Source organism: Arachis hypogaea, chromosome 5 (assembly GCF_003086295.3).
Source record: "Arachis hypogaea cultivar Tifrunner chromosome 5, arahy.Tifrunner.gnm2.J5K5, whole genome shotgun sequence".
NCBI lineage: Eukaryota > Viridiplantae > Streptophyta > Magnoliopsida > Fabales > Fabaceae > Arachis > Arachis hypogaea.
The window spans coordinates 54,432,079-54,453,108 of NC_092040.1; the positions used below are offsets into that span (position 1 = coordinate 54,432,079).

At 40.7% G+C, this 21,030-nt stretch overlaps 1 non-coding gene across 1 annotated transcript; it reads right to left on the reverse strand.

The window, feature by feature from the left end:
- Nucleotides 1-15,983: 15,983 nt before the first annotated feature.
- LOC112804569 (small nucleolar RNA R71) lies at nucleotides 15,984-16,091 on the reverse strand. Its single transcript, XR_003203179.1, has one exon. It is a non-coding gene; the product is annotated as a small nucleolar RNA R71 (small nucleolar RNA).
- Between the last annotated feature and the right edge of the window lie 4,939 nt (nucleotides 16,092-21,030).

Genomic DNA, 21,030 nt, shown 5'->3' on the forward strand with positions numbered 1-21,030 from the left:
ATGAAGAATAAAAAGAACATACAATTCAAAAAATTGAAGGAAAATAAAAACATGCAATTGGCACCAAACTTAAAACATGAAACTAAACTCAAACAGAATACTCAATTTTAGTGACTCTAAACCAAAAAAGATAATTTTTCCTAATCTAAGCAACAAGATGAACCGTCAGTTGTCTAAAATAGAACAATCCTAGGCAACGGCGCCAAAAACATGGTGCACGAAATTGTGATCATACTTTTCACAACTCCGCACAATTAACCAGCAAGTGCACTGGGTCGTCCAAGTAATACCTTATATGAGTAAAGGTCGATCCCACGGAGATTGTCGGCTTGAAGCAAGCTATAGTTATCTTATAAATCTTAGTCAGGAGATTAATGATAAAAATGATTTTGTTTATGAAAAGTAAATAACATGAAATAAATGATACTTATGATTCAGTAATGAAGAACAAGTTGAGGTTTCGGAGATGCTCTGTCATCCGAATCTCTGCTTTCCTACTGTCTTCTTCTCCAAACACGCATGGCTTCCTTCAATGGCAAGCTATATGTTGGTGGATCACCGTTGTCAATGGCTACCATCCGTCCTCTCAGATGAAAAATACCAGGCACGGTTTCTGTACGGCTAATCAACTGTCGGATCTTTCATCTCGGATGAAAAATACCAGGAATAGCTACCGCATGGCTAATCATCTGTCGGTTCTCACTTGTGTCGGAATAGGATCTCTCTATCCTTTTGTACATTGTCACCGCGCCCAACATTCGTGAGTTTGAAGCTCGTCATAGTCATCCCTTTCAAGATCCTACTCGGAATACCACAGACAAGGTTTAGACTTTTCGGATCTCAGGAATGCTACCAATTGGTTCTAGCCTCTACCACGAAGGTTCTAATCTCATGGACTCGGTCCGTGGATCAGAGACCCAAGAGATACGCACTCAAGCTGTCGCCCAATGACTACGTTGAGCTCAAATAGAACGGGAGTGGTTGTCAGGCACGCGTTCATAAAGTTGAGAATGATGATGAGTGTCACAGATCCTCATATTCTTCATATTAAAGTACGAGTGAGTATCTTAGAACAGAATCAAGTGTGATTGAATAGAAAACAGTAGTGATTGCATTAATCCATTGAGACACAGTAGAGCTCCTCACCCCTACCTATGGGGTTTAGAGACTCATGCTGTAGAAGATACAATATGAGATTTAAAATGTCATGAGTTACAAAATGAATCCCTAAAAGTAGTTTTTATACTAAACTAGTAACTTAGGTTTACAGAAAATGAGTAACAAAGTGCAGATAGTGCAGAAATCCACTTTCGGGGTCCACTTGGTGAGTGTTTAGGCTGAGCTTTCAAGCTTTCACATGCATATGCCTTAAATTGGAGTTAAACACCACCCTGGGTGCCAAAATGGGCGTTTAACACCAAGAAGTGTGCCAGTTCTGGCGTTTTACGCCAGAAAAGGGTCTCTGGCTAGCGTTTAACGCCAGTTTGGGCCATCAAATCTCAGGCAAAGTATAGACTATTATATATTAATAGAAAGCCCAAGATGTCTACTTTCCAGCACAATTAAAATCGCGCCAATTCGGCTTCTGTAGCTCCAGAAAATCCACTTCTAGTGCAGGAGGGTCAGAATCCAACAGCATCTGCAGTCCTTTCTCAGCCTCTGAATCAGATTTTTACTCAGGTGCCTCAATTTCAGCTAGAAAATACCTGAAATTACAGAAAAATACAAAAACTCATAGTAAAGTCATGAAATATGATTTTTGCATAAAAACTAATAAAAATATAATAAAAAGCAACTAAAATATACTAAAAACTACCTAAAAACAATGCCAAAAAGCGTATAAATTATCCGCTCATCACTCATCACCCAAGAGCGCTGCGTTCTTCACCAAAGAGCACCTAGGATGACCTTCAAAGTTGGATTTTAAATTTGGCTAGTGACACGTGCATGTCAGTGACGCGTACGTGTGGAAGTGGCATTTGTGAAGGGTCATGCAAACGCGTGGATGGAGCAACAACGTAGAAGTGACATTTTGAAATCTATGCGTATGCATGAATGATGTGTACGCGTGGGAGAGTGCTCTTGGCACGAGCGCTACGCTCTCATGGAGAGCGCTGCAAAGGACGTGTAGGCGTGTGTGACGCGTACATGTGACAAGTACTAAAGATAGCAAGGACGCGTACGAGTGGATGCACGAATGCTACGCTTTCCTTAAGTACGTTACATTCTCCTGGGAGTATCCACACGGCACCAACTAAGACCCATTGTAGCTTGCTTCAACAGAGGCCAAAAAGCCCAATCCGAGGACTTAAAGACTGAATTGGAAAGTGCATAAATAGAGAAGAATTTGATTTAGAAAAGGGGATCTGGAAGGCTAGGGAGTTAGAGACCCTAATTAGGAAACTCTACACTCATTTTCACTTGTATTTCCTTTTCTGCATTTTCTACACTTTCTCTGCTTTCTGTTTTTACTTGAGCAATGATGAACTAAACCCTAAATTTATTAGGGGGAGGAGCTCTATTGTAATAATAATGGATCAATGAAATTCTTCTTCTTCTCAATTCATATGTGTAGCTATAGGATATATTCTATTTTGATTGTGAATTATTCACTCCGGAAGGGAGTTTAATTCAGCTGAGTGCTTGTGTGAGCCTCGGAAGGAGAATCACTTGCATTAGAATTGGAGCTCTATCTTTCACAATTCTCCTAACCAACACCATTCGGGGGGAATTAAGGTTTTGAGAATTTGTGTGGCTTATGGATAAGAGAATGTGCTTGATGAGCGGATAATTTATACGTTTTTTGGCATTGTTTTTAGTATATTTTTAATATGTTTTAATTAGTTTTTATTATATTTTTATTAGTTTTTATTTAAAATTAACTTTTCTGAGCTTTACTATGAGTTTGTGTGTTTTTCTGTGATTTCAGGTATTTTCTGGCTGAAATCGAGTGACTTGAGCAAAAATCTGATTCAGAGGCTGAAAAGGACTACAGATGCTATTGGATTCTGACCTCCCTGCACTCGAAGTGGATTTTCAGGAGCTACAGATACCCAATTAGCACGCTCTCAATTGCGTTGGAAAGTAGACATCCTGGGCTTTCCAGTAATGTATAATAGTCCATACTTTGTCCGAGATTTGATGGCCCAAACCGGCGTTGCAAATCAGCTTCAGAATTCCCGGCGTTTAACGCCGGAACTGGCACAAAAGTTGGAGTTAAACGCCCAAACTGGCACAAAAGCTGGCGTTTAACTCCAAGAGAAGTCTCTACACGAAAATGCTTCAATGCTCAGCCCAAGCACACACCAACTGGACCCTGGAAGTGGATTTTTACGTCATTTACTCATTTCTGTATATCCTAGGTTACTAGTTCACTATAAGTAGGACCCTTTGACATTGTATCTTTATCGGATGACACTTTACACATTTCATACTGTACCTTCTATGGCATGAGTCTCTAAACCCCACGGTTGGGGGTGAGGAGCTCTGCTGTGTCTTGATGGATTAATCCAATTACTACTGTTTTTCATTCAATCACGCCTGCTTCCATTCTAAGATATCACTTGTTCCTTAACTTGATGAATGTGATGATCCGTGACACTCATCATCATTCTCACCTATGAACGTGTGCCTAACAACCACCTCCGTTCTACCTTAGATTGAGTGGATATCTCTTGGATCCCTTAATCGGAATCTTCGTGGTATAAGCTAGAATTGATGGCGGCATTCTTGAGAATCCGGAAGGTCTAAACCTTGTCTATGGTATTCTGAGTAGGATTCAAGGATTGAATGACTGTGACGAGCTTCAAACTCGCGATTATGGAGCGTTAGTGACAGACGCAAAAGAATCACTGGATTCTATTCCGACATGATCGAGAACCGATAGATGAATAGCCGTGCTGTGACAGAGCGCGTTGAACATTTTCACTGAGAGGATGGGAGGTAGCCATTGACAACAGTGAAACCCTACATACAGCTTGCCATGGAAGGAACCTTGCGTGCATGAAGAAGAAGACAGTAGGAAAGCAGAGATTCAGAAGATAGAGCATCTCCAAAACCTCAACCTATTCTCCATTACTGCAAAACAAGTATCTATTTCATGTTCTTTTACTTTTCACAATTAAACCTGAGAATTATTGATATCCTGACTAAGAGTTACAAGATAACCATAGCTTGCTTCAAGCCGACAATCTCCGTGGGATCGACCCTTACTCACGTATGGTATTACTTGGATGACCCAGTGCACTTGCTGGTTAGTTGTGCAGAATTGCAAAAGTGTGATTGCGATTTCGTGCACCAAGTTTTTGGTGCCGTTGCCAGGGATTGTTCGAGTTTGGACAACTGACGGTCTATCTTGTTGCTTAGATTAGGAATATTTTATTTTTGTTGGTTTAGAGTCTTTTATTTGAGTCTAGTTTCATATTTTAAGTTTGGTGTCAATTGCATGCTTTTACTTTCTCTTAATTTTTTTTTTCGAAATTGCATAGTCTTAGATGTTTCTTTACCTATAAAAATTCTAAGTTTGGTGTCTTCTTTGTGTTTTCCTTTAAATTTTCGAAAATTTGTGTTTGATTTTCTAAAAATTTTGAGTTTGGTGTCATTTTGTTGTTTTTCTCTTTCCTCATTTCAAAAATCAAATCTTTTTCAAAATAATTTTCAATCATATCTTCTTAATTGCTAATTCCAAAATCTTTTTAATTAATTAATTACTTTAGTTTTCAATTTGCTTTGATTTTATTCTCTTTTGGTTTTTGAATTTTTATTTTATTTTTCATTCATTTTATTTTATTATTTTCGGCCACTTTTAATTAAGATAAAAAAAATAAAATATAATAATATCCACATCATCTCCCTTTTTCCATCATGGACCTAAGTGGAATTGAGCAGTCCAAAAGGACTCTGGGGTCATATGCTAACCCCATTACAGCTGCATATGGGAGTAGTATCTGTATACCTCCCATTAAAGCAAGCAGCTTTGAGCTAAATCCTCAACTCATTATCATGGTGCAGCAAAATTGCCAGTATTCCTGTCTTCCACAGGAAGAACCTACTGAGTTTCTGGCACAGTTCTTACAAATTGCTGATACAGTACGTGATAAAGAAGTGGATCAAGATGTCTACAGATTATTACTGTTTCTATTTGCTGTAAAATATCAAGCTAAGAGGTGGTTGAATAACCAACCCACAGCAAGTATAAAAACATAGAGACAGTTATCAGACAAATTCCTGAATCAATTTTACCCTCCAAAAAGGATGACACAGCTGAGGTTGGACATCCAAGGCTTTAAACAAGAGGATAATGAATCCCTTTATAATTCCTGGGAGAGGTATAGAGGTATGCTAAGGAAATGCCCCTCTGAAATGTTTTCAGAGTAGGTACAGACATCTTCTACTATGGGCTTACAGAAAAAGCTCAGATGTCTTTAGACCACTCAGCTGGTGGATCTATACACATGAGAAAGACGATTGAAGAGGCTCAAAAACTCATAGATACTGTTGCTAGAAATCAACATTGGTACTCTAGTAGTGAGCCCTCTACAAAAGAAGAAGCCATGGCAGTAACTACTGATCCTAATCCTCAAGAACAGGTTGTTGAGCTTAATCAGCAATTACTCCTGATGACAAAACAGTTAGCAGAATTTAACAAGATGTTCCAAGAAACTAAAATTGCTAACAAGAATATAGAATCACAGTTGAATCAGACAAAACAGCAGTTATCTAAACAGATAATAGAAGAATGCCAAGCAGTTCAACTGAGGAGTGGGAAGACATTGAATAACACTGCTCAAAGTGACAAAAAGGCAAGAAAGGAACAACTGACAGAGGATAACCAAACCACTGCCCAAAATCCCTCTGAGGACAGTAAGAGCCCAGAGAGGAATACTCCTGGCGTTCAAACGCCAGAAAGGGGGGAAAAGTTGGCGTTAAACGCCCATTCCTCACCCAATCCTGGCGTTCAAACGCCAATGAGGAATCAGACACCTGAGAGTGCTGATAGTAACCCCTCTAAGAAGGCTTCTCCAACCACCTCTGTAGGGAATAAACCTGCAGCAACTAAGGTTGAAGAATATAAAGCCAAGATGCCTTATCCTCAGAAACTCCGCCAAGCGGAATAAGATAAACAATTTGCCCGCTTTGCAGACTATCTAAGAACTCTTGAAATAAAGATTCCGTTCGCAGAGGCACTTTAGCAAATACCTTCTTATGCTAAGTTAATGAAAGAGATCTTAAGTCATAAGAAGGATTGGAGAGAAACTGAAAAGGTGTTTCTCACTGAAGAATGCAGTGTAGTCATTCTAAAAAGCTTACCAGAGAAGCTTCAAGATCCAGGAAGCTTTATGATACCATGCACATTAGAAGGTGCTTGTACCAAGACAGCCCTATGTGACCTTGAAGCAAGTATCAACCTAATACCTGCATCCACTATCAGAAAGCTTGGGTTGACTGAAGAAGTCAAACCAACCCGGATATGTCTCCAACTTGCTGATAGCTCTATTAAATATCCATCAGGCATAATTGAGGACATGATTGTCAAGGTTGGGCCATTTGCCTTTCCAACTGACTTTGTAGTACTGGAAATGGAGGAGTATAAGAGTGCAACTCTCATCCTAGGAAGACCCTTCCTAGCAACTGGACGAACTCTCATTGATGTACAAAAAGGGGAAGTGACCCTGAGAGTCAATGAGGATGAGTTCAAGTTGAATGCTGTCAAAGTTATGCAGCATCCAGATACATTAAATGACTGCATGAGCGCTGATATTATTGACTCTTTGGTGGAAGAGATCAATATGACTAAGAGTCTCGAATCAGAGCTAGAGGATATCTTTAAGGATATTCAGCCTGACCTGGAGGAACCAGAGGAAATAAAAGAACCTCTAAACATTCCTCAGAAAGAGGATAAGCCTCCCAAACCTGAGCTCAAACCACTACCACTATCCCTGAAGTATGCATTTCTGGGAGAAGGTGACACTTTTCCAGTGATTATAAGCTCTGCTTTAAACTCACAGGAAGAGGAAGCACTAATTCAAGTGCTAAGGACACATAAGATAGCTCTTGGGTGGTCCATAAGTGATCTTAAGGGCATTAGCCCAGCAAGATGCATGCACAAGATCCTATTGAAAGATAATGCCAAGCTAGTGGTTCAACCACAGAGGCGGCTAAATCCAGCCATGAAGGAGGTGGTGCAGAAAGAGGTCACTAAGTTACTAGAGGCTGGGATTATTTATCCTATTTCTGATAGCCCCTGGGTGAGCCCTGTCCAAGTTGTCCCCAAGAAGGGAGGCATGACAGTGGTCCATAATGAAAAGAATGAACTGGTTCCCACAAGAACAGTTACAGGGTGGCGTATGTGTATTGACTACAGAAGGCTCAGTACAGCCACCAGAAAGGATCATTTTCCTTTACCATTCATAGACCAAATGCTAGAAAGACTAGTGGGTCATGATTATTACTGCTTTTTGGATGGCTATTCAGGTTACAACCAAATTGCAGTAGATCCTCAAGACCAAGAGAAAATAGCGTTCACTTGCCCTTCTGGCGTGTTTGCCTACAGGAGAATGCCTTTTGGTCTATGTAATGCACCTGCAACTTTTCAGAGATGCATGCTATCCATCTTCTCTGATATGGTAGAGAAGTTGCTGGAAGTCTTCATGGATGACTTCTCAGTGTATGGAGACTCATTCAGCTCCTGTCTTAATCATCTCGCACTTGTCCTGAAAAGGTGCCAAGAGACTAACCTGGTCTTAAACTGGGAGAAATGTCACTTTATGGTGACTGAAGGAATTGTCCTTGGGCACAAAATTTCAGGCAAGGGAATAGAGGTGGATCAAGCAAAGATAGAATTAATTTAAAAATTACCACCACCTACCAATGTTAAGGCAATCAGAAGCTTTCTAGGGCATGTAGGATTTTACAGAAGGTTCATAAAAGATTTTTTAAAAATTGCAAAACCTCTAAGTAACCTGCTCAGTCTCAAGCATTTTACTTGATACCTTCACACCACAAGCATATAGTTAGGGATAGTAACTCATTTGACCTTTTTAGGCCAAATTTGACCCTCCTAACCATTGATGCTCAAAACCTTGGACCCTTTTCTTGGTTTTCATCTTTTTTCTCTTTTTTTCTTTTTTTTTTGTTGTTTCCTTTGCTTCAAGAATCCATATTTTTGTTTTCAAACAACCAATAATATTTCATTTGTGCTTGACACAGAGTGTCTGCAGGCATTTGAGACCCTGAAAGCCAAGCTGGTCACAGCACCAGTCATCTCTGCACCAGATAGGACATTACCATTCGAACTAATGTGTGATGCCAGTGACCATGCCATTGGTGCAGTGTTGGGACAGAGGCACAACAAGCTTCTTCACGTCATTTATTATGCTAGCCGTGTTCAGAATGACGCACAGAAGAATTACACAACCACAGAAAAAGAGTTACTTGCAGTGGTTTATGCCATTGACAAGTTTAGATCCTACTTAGTAGGGTCAAAAGTGATTGTGTACACTGACCATGCTGCTCTTAAATACTTACTCACAAAGCAGGATTCAAAACCCAGGCTCATAAGATGGGTGTTGCTTCTGCAAGAGTTTGATATAGAAATAAGAGACAGAAAAGGGACAGAGAATCAAGTAGCTGATCACTTGTCCCGGATAGAACCAGTAGCTGGGGCATCCCTCCCCTCTATTGAGATCTCTGAGACCTTTCCAGATGAGCAACTCTTTGCCATTCAGGAAGAACCATGGTTTGCAGATATTGCAAACTATAAAGCTGTGAGGTTCATACCCCAGGAGTATAGCAGGGTGCAAAGAAAAAAATTAATTTCAGATGCCAAGTACTACCTATGGGATGAGCTATATCACTTTAAGAGATGTGCAGATGGAATGATCCGCAAATGTATACCTAGAGAGGAAGCACAAAGGATCCTATGGCATTGCCATGGATCACAGTATGGGGGACATTTCGGAAGTGAGCGAACAGCCACTAAAGTCCTTCAAAGTAGCTTCTACTGGCCTACTCTCTATAGGGATGCCCGAGAGTTTGTGCCTAACTGTGACAGTTGCCAAAGAGCTGGTAACTTGCCTCATGGTTACGCCATGCCTCAACAAGGGATCTTAGAGATTAAATTGTTTGATGTATGGGGTATTGACTTCATGGGTCCCTTCCCACCATCATACTCCAACACTTATATTCTGGTGGCAGTAGATTATGTATCTAAATGGGTAGAAGCAATTGCCACACCCAATAATGATACCAAAACAGTGCTGAAATTCCTCCAGAAACACATCTTCAGTAGGTTTGGTGTTCCCCGAGTACTAATCAGTGATGGGGGCACTCGTTTCTGCAACAAACAGCTGTACTCTGCTATGGTCCGATATGGAATTAGCCACAAAGTAGCAACTCCGTATCATCCACAGACCAATGGGCAAGCTGAAGTCTCTAATAGAGAGCTAAAAAGAATCCTGGAACAAACTGTAATTGCTCGTAGAAAGGATTGGGCAAAGAGCTTGGATGATGCTCTGTGGGCATACAGAACAGCATTCAAGACTCCTATAGGAACCTCTCCATACCAACTTGTGTATGGGAAGGCCTGTGGGCAACCAGATTCCTAAACATGGATGCTAAGTTAGCTGGTGAAAAAAGACTGCTCCAGCTAAATGAGCTAGAAGAGTTCAGACTCAGTGCCTTTGAAAATGCAAAAATTTATAAGGAAAAGGCAAAGAAGTGGCATGACAAGAAGTTGTCATCCAGAGTCTTTGAGCCAGGACAAAAAGTTCTGCTCTTCAACTCTAGGCTCAGACTATTCCCAGGAAAACTTAAATCCCGGTGGAGGGGTCCGTATGTGATTACAGGAGTGTCACCATATGGATATGTTGAGCTTCAAGATATTGATTCTGACAAAAAGTTCATTGTTAATGAACAGAGGATCAAACATTATCTTGAAAGCAATTTTGAGCAAGAATGCTAAAAACTGAGGCTTGAATGAAGCTCAGTAAAGGTCCAGCTAAAGACAATAAAGAAGCGCTTGCTGGGAGGCAACCCAGCCATTAGCAGGTTATTTATTTTACTTAATAGAATATTGACATACATTCTTCAAGGTTGATCATCAAAATTGAAGGAATTCACAAAGTTACAGAAGGATTCAGTGCAAAAAGCAGAGAAAAGGAGTTTGCTGGCAAGAAAATGCCAGTAAAGGGTACTCTGGGCGTTAACCGCCAGAATATATACCATTCTGAGCGTTTAACGCTAGTAAAGGTACCATTTTGGGTGTTAAACGCCAGAATGGGTACCATTCTGGGCGTTTAACGCCAGGATTGCAGCATCCTGGGCGTTTAGCAAAAAGCCCAATGATGAAGGGGTTTCTGGCGTTTAACGCCAGCCAGGGTACCTGGCTGGGCGTTAAACGCCCATAATGGCCAATATTTAGGCGTTTAACTCCAGAAAGGTGGGGGACAGAGATTTTGTTTTCCACTTCAAATTTTTTCAAACTTTATTGTTTTGATCCATAATTTTTTGTATAAACACATTACAAACTCTCATCATTCACTCTCAAATTTCAAAAATTAAACAATTTCTAAATCATTCTTCAAATCTCTTTCAAATCCTTTCCAAATCTTCTTCAAAAACTCAAATATCTTCTCAAATTCTTTCCATATCTTCTCAAATCTCCTTCAAAATTTTCGAAATCTCTTCCCCCTCCCTTATAAATACACGTTCGTCCATCCCCCTCTCCCCACCATTCGAATTTGCTCTCCTCCTCTCTCTCCTCTTTCCTTTCTTTTGCTTGAGGGCAAGCAAACCTCTAAGTTTGGTGTGCTTTTCCGTGATCACTAAACCAAGATTTATCAAGATCATGGCTCCTAAGGAAAAACAAACCAATTCAAAAGGAAAGAAAGAGAATAATCCAAAGAATCTTTGGAATCAAGAGAAGTTCTTAACCAAAGAACATGCAGACCATTACCACAAAATAATGGGTCTGAGGTCAGTGATCCCGGAAGTCAGATTCGATCTGAAAGAAGATGAATATCCGGAGATCCAAGAGCAAATTCAAACCAGAGGATGGGAAGTTTTAACCAACCCTGAGACAAAGGTTGGAAGAAACATGGTTCAGGAATTCTACTCAAATCTGTGGCTGATAGATAAGCAGAGAATGACTGGAACTACTTTTCATACCTATAGAACTATGGTCAGAGGGAGAATTATTTACTTCCATCTGGACAAAATAAGAGAGGTCTTCAAATTACCTCAACTACAAGATGATCATGAATCCTTTAATAGGAGAATGGTGAGAGTAGATAAGGGGTTGGATCAAGTTCTAGAGGACATATGCCTCCCTGGAACTAAGTGGACAACCAATTCAAAAGGTGTCCCAAACCAACTCAAGAGGGGAGATCTCAAACCAATTACAAGAGGTTGGCTAGACTTCATTGGGCGTTCTATATTGCCCACTAGCAACCGTTCTGAGGTCACGGTCAAGAGAGCAGTGATGATTCATTGCATTATGCTAGGAAAAGAAGTGGAGATTCATCATCTAATTGCTTGTGAGATTTACACAATTGCAACCAAGAACTCCACTGAAGCCAAACTGGCTTACCCAAGCTTAATCTCTTTGCTATGTAAAGATGCTGGGGTGAGGATGGGAGTAGATGAATTCATCCCAATTGAACATCCAATCACCAAGAAGTCAATGGAAGGACAAATGCAAGATAACTCTATCAAAAGGAGGGCACAGGAATTCCTCCATGAACTTCCTGAAATTGACTACTGGGCCAGCCTAGAAGCATCTGTTGCAAAGCTGCAAGAAGCTATGGAATAAATTAAGGAAGAAAAGCAGAATCAAAACTGCATGCTCTGCAAATTGCTAAAGAAACAAGAGAAGCAGGGGCGTGAGCTACAGGAGCTGAAGCGCCAGAAGCTCTCCCTTGAAGGGTCAAATACCCCACAAGTTGAGGGAGCATCCACTTCTCAAAATCAAGGTTGTTGAGTGATGAGCGGATAATTTGTATACTTTTTGGCATTGTTTTTAGTATATTTTTGGTATGATCTAGATAGTTTTTAGTATATTTTTATTAGTTTTTAGTTAAAATTCACTTTTCTGGACTTTACTATGAGTTTGTGTGTTTTTCTGTGATTTCAGGTATTTTCTGGCTGAAATTGAGGGACCTGAGCAAAAATCTGATTCAGAGACCAAAAAGGACTGTAGATGCTGTTGGATTCTGACCTCCCTGCACTCGAAGTGGATTTTCTGGAGCTACAGAAGCCCAATTGGCGCGCTCTCAACGGCGTTGGAAAGTAGACATCCTGGGCTTTCCAGCAATATATGATAGTCCATACTTTGCCCAAGATTTGATGGCCCAAACCGGCGTTCAAAGTCACCTCAAGAAATCCCAGCGTTAAACGCTGGAACTGGCACCCAAATGGGAGTTAAACGCCCAAACTGGCATGAAAGCTGGCGTTTAACTCCAAGAAGAGTCTCTGCACGAAAAATGCTTCATTGCTCAGCCCAAGCACACACCAAGTGGGCCCGGAAGTGGATTTTTATGTCATTTACTCATTTCTGTACACCTTAGGCTACTAGTTTCTTATAAGTAGGACCTTTTACTATTGTATTTTCATCTGGGAATCTTTTGATCACTTTAGATCTCTAGATCATCTTTGGACATTTTAGTTCTTAGATCATTGGGAGGCTGGCCTTTCGGCCATGCCTAGACCTCATGCTTATGTATTTTCAACGGTGGAGTTTCTACACACCATAGATTAAGGTGTGGAGCTCTGCTGTACCTCGAGTATTAATGCAATTACTACTGTTCTTCCATTCAATTCCGCTTGTTCTTGTTCCAAGATATCACTTGTTCTTCAACTTGATGAATGTGATGATCCGTGACACTCATCATCATTCTCACCCATGAACAAGGTGACTGACAACCACTCTTGTTCTACAAGCAACTAAGGCTCTAGTGAATATCTCTTGGATTCCTGATTGCACGATGCATGGTTGATCGCCTGACAACCGAGTGCTCGCCTGACAAACGAGCCAACCATTCCGTGAGATCAGAGTCTTCGTGGTATAGGCGAGAACTGATGGCGGCATTCAAGAGAATCCGGAAGGTCTAACCTTGTCTGTGGTATTCTGAGTAGGATTCAATGACTGAATGACTGTGACGTGCTTCAAACTCCTGAGGGCGGGGCGTTAGTGACAGACGCAAAAGAATCACTGGATTCTATTCCGGCCTGATTGAGAACCGACAGATGAATTCCGCTATGCTGTGACAGAGCATATGCAAATCGCTTTCACTGAGAGGATGGGAGGTAGCCACTGACAACGGTGAAACCCTTGCTTAAGCTTGCCATGGAAAGGAGTAAGAAGGATTGGATGAAGACAGTAGGAAAGCAGAGAGATGGAAGGGAAGGCATCTTCATGCGCTTATCTGAAGTTCCTACCAATGAATTACATAAGTATCTCTATCTTTACCTTTGTGTTATTTTCGTTCATCACCATTACCAATTGAGTTTGCCTGACTAAGATTTACAAGATGACCATAGCTTGCTTCAATACTAACAATCTCCGTGGGATCGACCCTTACTCACGTAAGGTTTATTACTTGGACGACCCAGTGCACTTGCTGGTTAGTTGTGCGAAGTTGTGTAATGCCATGGTATTGAGCTACCAAGTTTTTGGGGTTCATGACCGGGGATTATGAGAGTTGTGAAAAAGTATTGTTCACAATTTCGCGCACCAAGTTTTTGGCGCCGTTGCCGGGGATTGTTCAGGTTTTGAGCAAGCTTTTGGTAACATCAGTGCCAAGATCCGGCAGCAACATCAAGTTTTTGGTGTTATTGCCAGGGATTGTTCAGGCTGGACAACTGACGGTTCATCTTGTTGCTTAGATTAGGTATTTATTTTTTTCGAAATTCTTGAAGATGAATTCTAGAGTTTCATAATGATTTGTTGAAATCTGGCTGGCTGAGAAGCCATGTCTAATCTCATTGGACCGAGGTTTCAACTTATCATCACAAGAGCTTGTTGATTTCTTATCAATCTTGCTTTTGGAGCAGTGATCTGCTAAGGCTTGGCTGGCCTCTGGCCATGTCTAGTGTTTTGGACCGAAGCTTTCTCTGAAAGCTTGGCTGGCTGTAAAGCCATGTCTAATTCCTGGACCGGAGTCTTAGACTAACATTGCACTGATTCCTGGAATTCTCATTAAGAATTTCGATACCTTTTTCCACTTAATTTTCGAAAAACACAAAAAAAATTTACAAAATCATAAAATAAAAAAATATTTCTTGTTTGAGTCTAGTATCTCATCATAAGTTTGGTGTCAATTGCATGCATTCATATGTCTTAATGATCTTCAAGATGTTCTTGATAATTTTCGTGCTCTGATCTTTGAATTATATTGACTTGAGTGTTTTGTGTGTCTCATATGCATTTTCATTTTGTTAGTGTCAGTAGTATACAAACTGCTAAGTTTGGTGTCTTGCATGCATTGTTATTTGATTCTTGTTGCATTTTGGTTTGTCCTTATTATCAAAAATCCAAAAATATTTTTAATTTGTGTCTTTTCAAGTCAATAATACAGAGAATTGAAGATTCAGAACATACAGCAGAGGAATTGCACAGAAAAAGCTGGGCGTTCAAAACGCCCAGTGAAGAAGGACAGACTGGCGTTTAAACGCCAGCCAGGGTACCTGGTTGGGCGTTTAACGCCTAAAAGGGTAGCGTTTTGGGCGTTAAACGCCAGAATGGATACCATTCTGGGCGTTTAACGCCAGGATGGCTAGAAGGGAAGATTTTGTTTTCAAATCAAATTTTTTTCTAAGTTTTCAAAATCCTTTCAAAATCAAATCTTTTTCAAATCAATTTTTCAATCAAATCTTTTTCAAAATTAACTTCTTTCCTTTTTCAAGATACTTACTATCAATTGATGATTTGATTCAACATTTCAAGTATGTTACCTTTTCTGTTGAGAAAGGTTTAATGTTTGAATCATATCTTTTCTTGTTAGTCAAGTTTTTAAATCAAATCTTTTTAAAATGTTTTTCAAATCATATCTTCTCAATCACATCTTTTTAAAATCAATCATATCTTCTTAACCACATCCTTTTCAAAATAGTTTTCAATCAAATCCTTTTGATTTCTAAATTCAAAATCTTTTTCAAAAATCACTTTATTTCTTTCCCACTTTCATTTTCGAAAATTAAGTAATGTTTTTCAAAAATGTTTTCAAAATTTTTCACTTAATTTTCGAAAATGACTTCCCTCCTTCTCACATCCTTCTAATTATGGACTAACACTATCCCTTAATGCAAAATTCGAACTCCATCTTCTCTGTTAAGTTCGAATTTTTCCACTCCTGTCTTCTACTCTTCTTTTCCTCTGACACCTAAAGGAATCTCCATACTGTGACATAGAGGATTCCACATTCTCTTGTTCCCTTCTCTTTCTTATGAGCGGGAGCAAAGACAAAGGCATTCTTGTTGAGGCTGATCCTGAACCTGAAAGGACCTTGAAGAGAAAGCTAAGAGAAGCCAAAGCACAACTCTCTTTAGAGCACCTGACCGAATTCTTCAAGGAAGAAGAACTCATGGCAGCCGAAAACAACAACAATGCCAACAATGCAAGGAAGGTGCTGGGTGACTTTACTGCACCTACTCCCGACTTCTATGGGAGAAGCATCTCTATCCCTGCCATTGGAGCAAGCAACTTTGAGCTTAAGCCTCAATTAGTTTCTCTAATGCAACAGAATTGCAAGTTCCATGGACTTCCATTGGAAGATCCTCATCAGTTTTTAGCTGAGTTCTTGCAAATCTGTGACACTGTCAAGACTAATGGGGTTGACCCTGAGGTCTACAGACTAATGCTATTCCCTTTTGCTGTAAGAGACAGAGCTAGGACATGGTTGGACTCTCAACCTAAAGAAAGCCTGGACTCTTGGGAAAAGCTAGTCAATGCCTTCTTGGCAAAGTTCTTTCCACCTCAAAAATTGAGTAAGCTTAGAGTGGAAGTCCAAACCTTCAGACAGAAGGAAGGAGAATCCCTCTATGAAGCTTGGGAAAGATACAAACAATTGATCAGAAAGTGTCCCACTGATATGCTTTCTGAATGGAGCATCATAGGTATTTTCTATGATGGTCTCTCTGAACTGTCCAAGATGTCTTTGGATAGCTCTTCTGGAGGATCTCTTCATTTGAAGAAGACGCCTACTGAGGCTCAAGAGCTGATTGAAATGGTTGCAAATAACCAATTCATGTACACTTCTGAAAGAAATCCTGTGAACAATGGGACTAGTCAGAAGAAAGGAGTTCTTGAGATTGACACTCTGAATGCCATATTGGCTCCGAACAAAATATTGACTCAACAAGTCAATATGATTTCTCAAAGTCTGTCTGGAATGCAAAATGCACCAAGCAGTACTAAGGAAGCTTCATCTGAAGAAGAAGCTTATGATCCTGAGAACCCTTCAATGGAAGAGGTGAATTACATGGGAGAACCCTATGGAAACACCTACAATTCTTCATGGAAGAATCATCCAAATCTTTCATGGAAGGATCAACAGAGACCTCAACAAGGTTTCGATAACAATAATGGTGGAAGAAACAGGTTTAGCAATAGCAAGCCTTTTCCATCATCTTCTCAGCAACAGACAGAGAGCTCTAAGCAGAATACCTCTGACTTAGCAACTATGGTCTCTGATCTAATCAAAACCACTCAAAGTTTCATGACTGAAACAAGGTCCTCCATCAGAAATTTGGAAGGACAAGTGGGTCAGCTGAGCAAGAAAATTACTGAACTCCCTCCAAGCATTCTCCCAAACAATACTGAAGAAAATCCAAAAGGAGAGTGCAAGGCCATCAACATGGCCGAATTCTGGGAGGAAGAAGAGGCAGTGAACGCCACTGAGGAAGACCTCACTGGACGTCCACTGGCCTCCAATGAGTTCCCCAATGAGGAACCATGGGAATCTGAGGCTCAAAATGAGACCATAGAGATTCCATTGGACTTACTTCTTCCATTCATGAGCTCTGATGAATATTCTTCCTCTGAAGAGGATGAGTATGTCACTGAAGAGCAAGTTGCTAAATACCTTGGAGCAATCATGAAGCTGAATGACAAGTTATTTGGAAATGAGACTTGGGAGGATGAATCCCCTTTGCTCACCAAAGAACTGAATGACTTGTCTAGGCAGAAACTGCCTCAAAAGAGGCAGGATCCTGGGAAGTTTTCTATACCTTGTACCATAGGCACCATGACCTTCAAGAAGGCCTTGTGTGACTTAGGGTCAAGTGTAAACCTCATGCCCCTCTCTGTAATGGAGAAGTTAGGGATTTTTGAGGTGCAAGCTGCAAAAATCTCACTAGAGATGGCAGACAACTCAAGAAAACAAGCCTATGGACTTGTAGAGGATGTTCTGGTAAAAGTTGAAGACCATTACATCCCTACTGATTTCATAGTCCTAGAGACTGGGAAGTGCATGGATGAATCCATCATCCTTGGCAGACCCTTCCTAGCCACAGCAAGGGCTGTGATTGATGTTGATAGAGGAGAGTTGATCATTCAAGTGAATGAAGAATCCTTGGTGTTTAAGGCCCAAGGATATCCCTCTGTCATCATGGAGAGGAAGCATGAAGAGCTTCTCTCAAAACAGAGCCAAACTGAGCCCCCACAGTCAAACTCTAAGTTTGGTGTTGGGAGGCCACAACCAAACTCTAAGTTTGGTGTTGAACCCCCACATTCAAACTCTAAGTTTAGTGTTGGGAGGTTCCAACATGGCTCTGAGTATCTGTGAGGCTCCATGAGAAGCCCTCTGTCAAGCTAATGACATTAAAGAAGCGCTTGTTGGGAGGCAACCCAATGTTTTATACTTAATTATTTTCTTTTGTTATTTTATCTTTTTTGTAGGTTGATGATCATAAGAAGTCACAAAAACAATGAAAAAAGCAAAAACAGAATGAAAAACAGGAAGAAAAACAGCACACCCTGGAGGAAGATGCTGCTGGCGTTCAAACGCCAGTAAGCCTAGCAGTTGGGCGTTTAACGCCCAGTCTGGCACCATTCTGGGCGTTTAACGCCAGAAAGGGGCACCAGACTGGCGTTAAACGCCAGAAAAGAGCAAGAACCTAGCGTTAAATTTCAGGAATGGGCACCAGCCCGGCGTTTAACTCCAGAAATGGCTCAAAACGTGAATTTTGATGCCATTTGGTGCAGGGATGACTTTTCCTTAACACCACAGGATCTGTGGACCCCACAGGATCCCCACCTACCCTACCATCACTCTCTCTCTTCTTCCCCCATTCACCAATCACCTCAACACCTCTTCCCCAAAAACCCTTCAAATTCAAACCACTTTCCCTCCCAAACCCACCCATAATGGCCGAACCTTTACCCCCCCTCTCTCCTATATATACCCTTCTTCAACCCTTCATTTTCACACAACCTAAACACCACTTCTCCCCCTCTTTGGCCGAACACACCACCATCTCCCTCTTCCTCATTTCTTCTTCTTCTACTCTCTTCCTTCTTCTTTTGCTCGAGGACGAGCAAACATTTTAAGTTTGGTGTGGTAAAAGCGTTGCTTTTTCGTTTTTCCATAACCATTATGGCATCCAAGGCCGGAGGAACCTCTAGAAAGAGGAAAGGGAAGGCAAAAGCTTCCACCTCCGAGTCATGGGAGATGGATAGATTCATCTCAAGGGTGCATCAAGACCACTTCTATGAAGTTGTGGCCTTGAAGAAGGTGATCCCCGAGGTCCCCTTTTCACTCAAAAAGGGTGAATATCCGGAGATCCGACATGAGATCCGAAGAAGAGGTTGGGAAGTTCTTACCAACCCCATTCAACAAGTCGGAATCTTGATGGTTCAAGAGTTCTATGCCAATGCATGGATCACCAAGAACCATGACCAAAGTGTGAACCCGAATCCAAAGAACTATCTCACTATGGTTCGGGGGAAATACTTGGATTTTAGTCCAGAGAGTGTGAGGGTGGCGTTCAACTTGCCTATGATGCAAGGAGATGAGCATCCTTACACTAGAAGGGTCAACTTTGATCAAGGGTTGGACCAAGTCCTCACAGTCATATGTGAAGAGGGCGCACAATGGAAGCAAGATTCAAGGGGAAAGCCGGTCCAATTGAGAAGGCATGACCTCAAGCCCGTGGCTAGAGGATGGTTAGAGTTCATACAACGCTCAATCATTCCCACTAGCAACCGGTCCGAAGTTACCATAGACCGGGCCATCATGATCCATAGCATCATGATTGGAGAAGAAATAGAGGTTCATGAGGTTATAGCCCAAGAACTCTATAAGGTGGCGGACAAGACCTCCACCTTGGCAAGGTTAGCCTTTCCTCATCTCATTTGTCACCTCTGTTATTCAGTTGGAGTTGACATAGAGGGAGACATCCCCATTGATGAGGATAAGCCCATCACTAAGAAGAGGATGGAGTACACAAGAGACCCCACTCATCATGAGATCCCTGAGATTCCTCAAGGGATGCACTTTCCTCCACAAGACTATTGGGAGCAACTAAATACCTCCCTAGGAGAGTTGAGTTCCAACATGGGACAACTAAGGGTGGAGCATCAAGAACACTCCATCATCCTTCATGAGATTAGAGAAGATCAAAGAATCATGAGGGAGGAGCAACAAAGACAAGGAAGAGACATTGAGGAGCTCAAGCACTCCATAGGATCTTCAAGAGCAAGAAAGAGCCGCCATCACTAAGGTGGACCCGTTCTTTGATTTCCTTGTTATTTGTTCTTCTGTTTTTCGAATTTTATGCTTATGTTTATCCATGTTTGTGTCTTGTGATCATTAGTGTCTTAGTGTCTATGCCTTAAAGTTATGAATGTCCTATGAATCCATCACCTTTCTTGAAAAAAAAAATGTGCTTAATTGAAAAAGGAAGAATTGCATGAATTTTGAATTTTATAACAGTTTAATTATTTTGATGTGGTGGCAATATTTTTGTTCTCTGAATGTATGCTTAAACAGTGCATATGTATCTTGAATTTGTGGTTCATGAATGTTGGCTCTTGAAAGAATGATGAAAAAGGAGACATGTTACTGAGGATCTGAAAAATCAATAAAATGATTCTTGAAGCAAGAAAAAGCATTTCAAAAAAAAATCGAAAAAAAAAGAAAGAAAAAGAAAAATCGAAAAAAAAAAGAGAGAAATAAGAGTTGTGATCCAAGGCAAATAAGAGTGTGCTTAAGAACCCTGGACACCTCTAATTGGGGACTTTAGCAAAGCTGAGTCACAATCTGAAAAGGTTCACCCAATTATGTGTCTGTGGCATGTATGTATCCGGTGGTAATACTGGAAGACAGAGTGCTTTGGGCCACAGCCAAGACTCAATAAATAGCTATGTTCAAGAATCATCATACTTTACTAGGAGAATCATTAACACTATCTGGACTCTGAGTTCCTAAAGAAGCCAACCATTCTGAATTTCAAAGGATAGAGTGAGATGCCAAAACTATTCAGAGGCAAAAAGTAAAAGCCCCGCTCATCTAATTAATACTGATCTTCATAGATGTTTTTGGAATTCATTGCATATTCTCTTCTTTTTATCTTGTTTGATTTTCAGTTGCTTGGGGACAAGCAACAATTTAAGTTTGGTGTTGTGATGAGCGGATAATTTGTATACTTTTTGGCATTGTTTTTAGTATGTTTTTGGTATGATCTAGATAGTTTTTAGTATATTTTTATTAGTTTTTAGTTAAAATTCACTTTTCTGGACTTTACTATGAGTTTGTGTGTTTTTCTGTGATTTCAGTTATTTTCTGGCTGAAATTGAGGGACCTGAGCAAAAATCTGATTCAGAGACCAAAAAGGACTGCAGATGCTGTTGGATTCTGACCTCCCTGCACTCGAAGTGGATTTTCTGGAGCTACAGAAGCCCAATTGGCGCGCTCTCAACGGCGTTGGAAAGTAGACATCCTGGGCTTTCCAGCAATATATGATAGTCCATACTTTGCCCAAGATTTGATGGCCCAAACCGGCGTTCAAAGTCACCTCAAGAAATCCCAGCGTTAA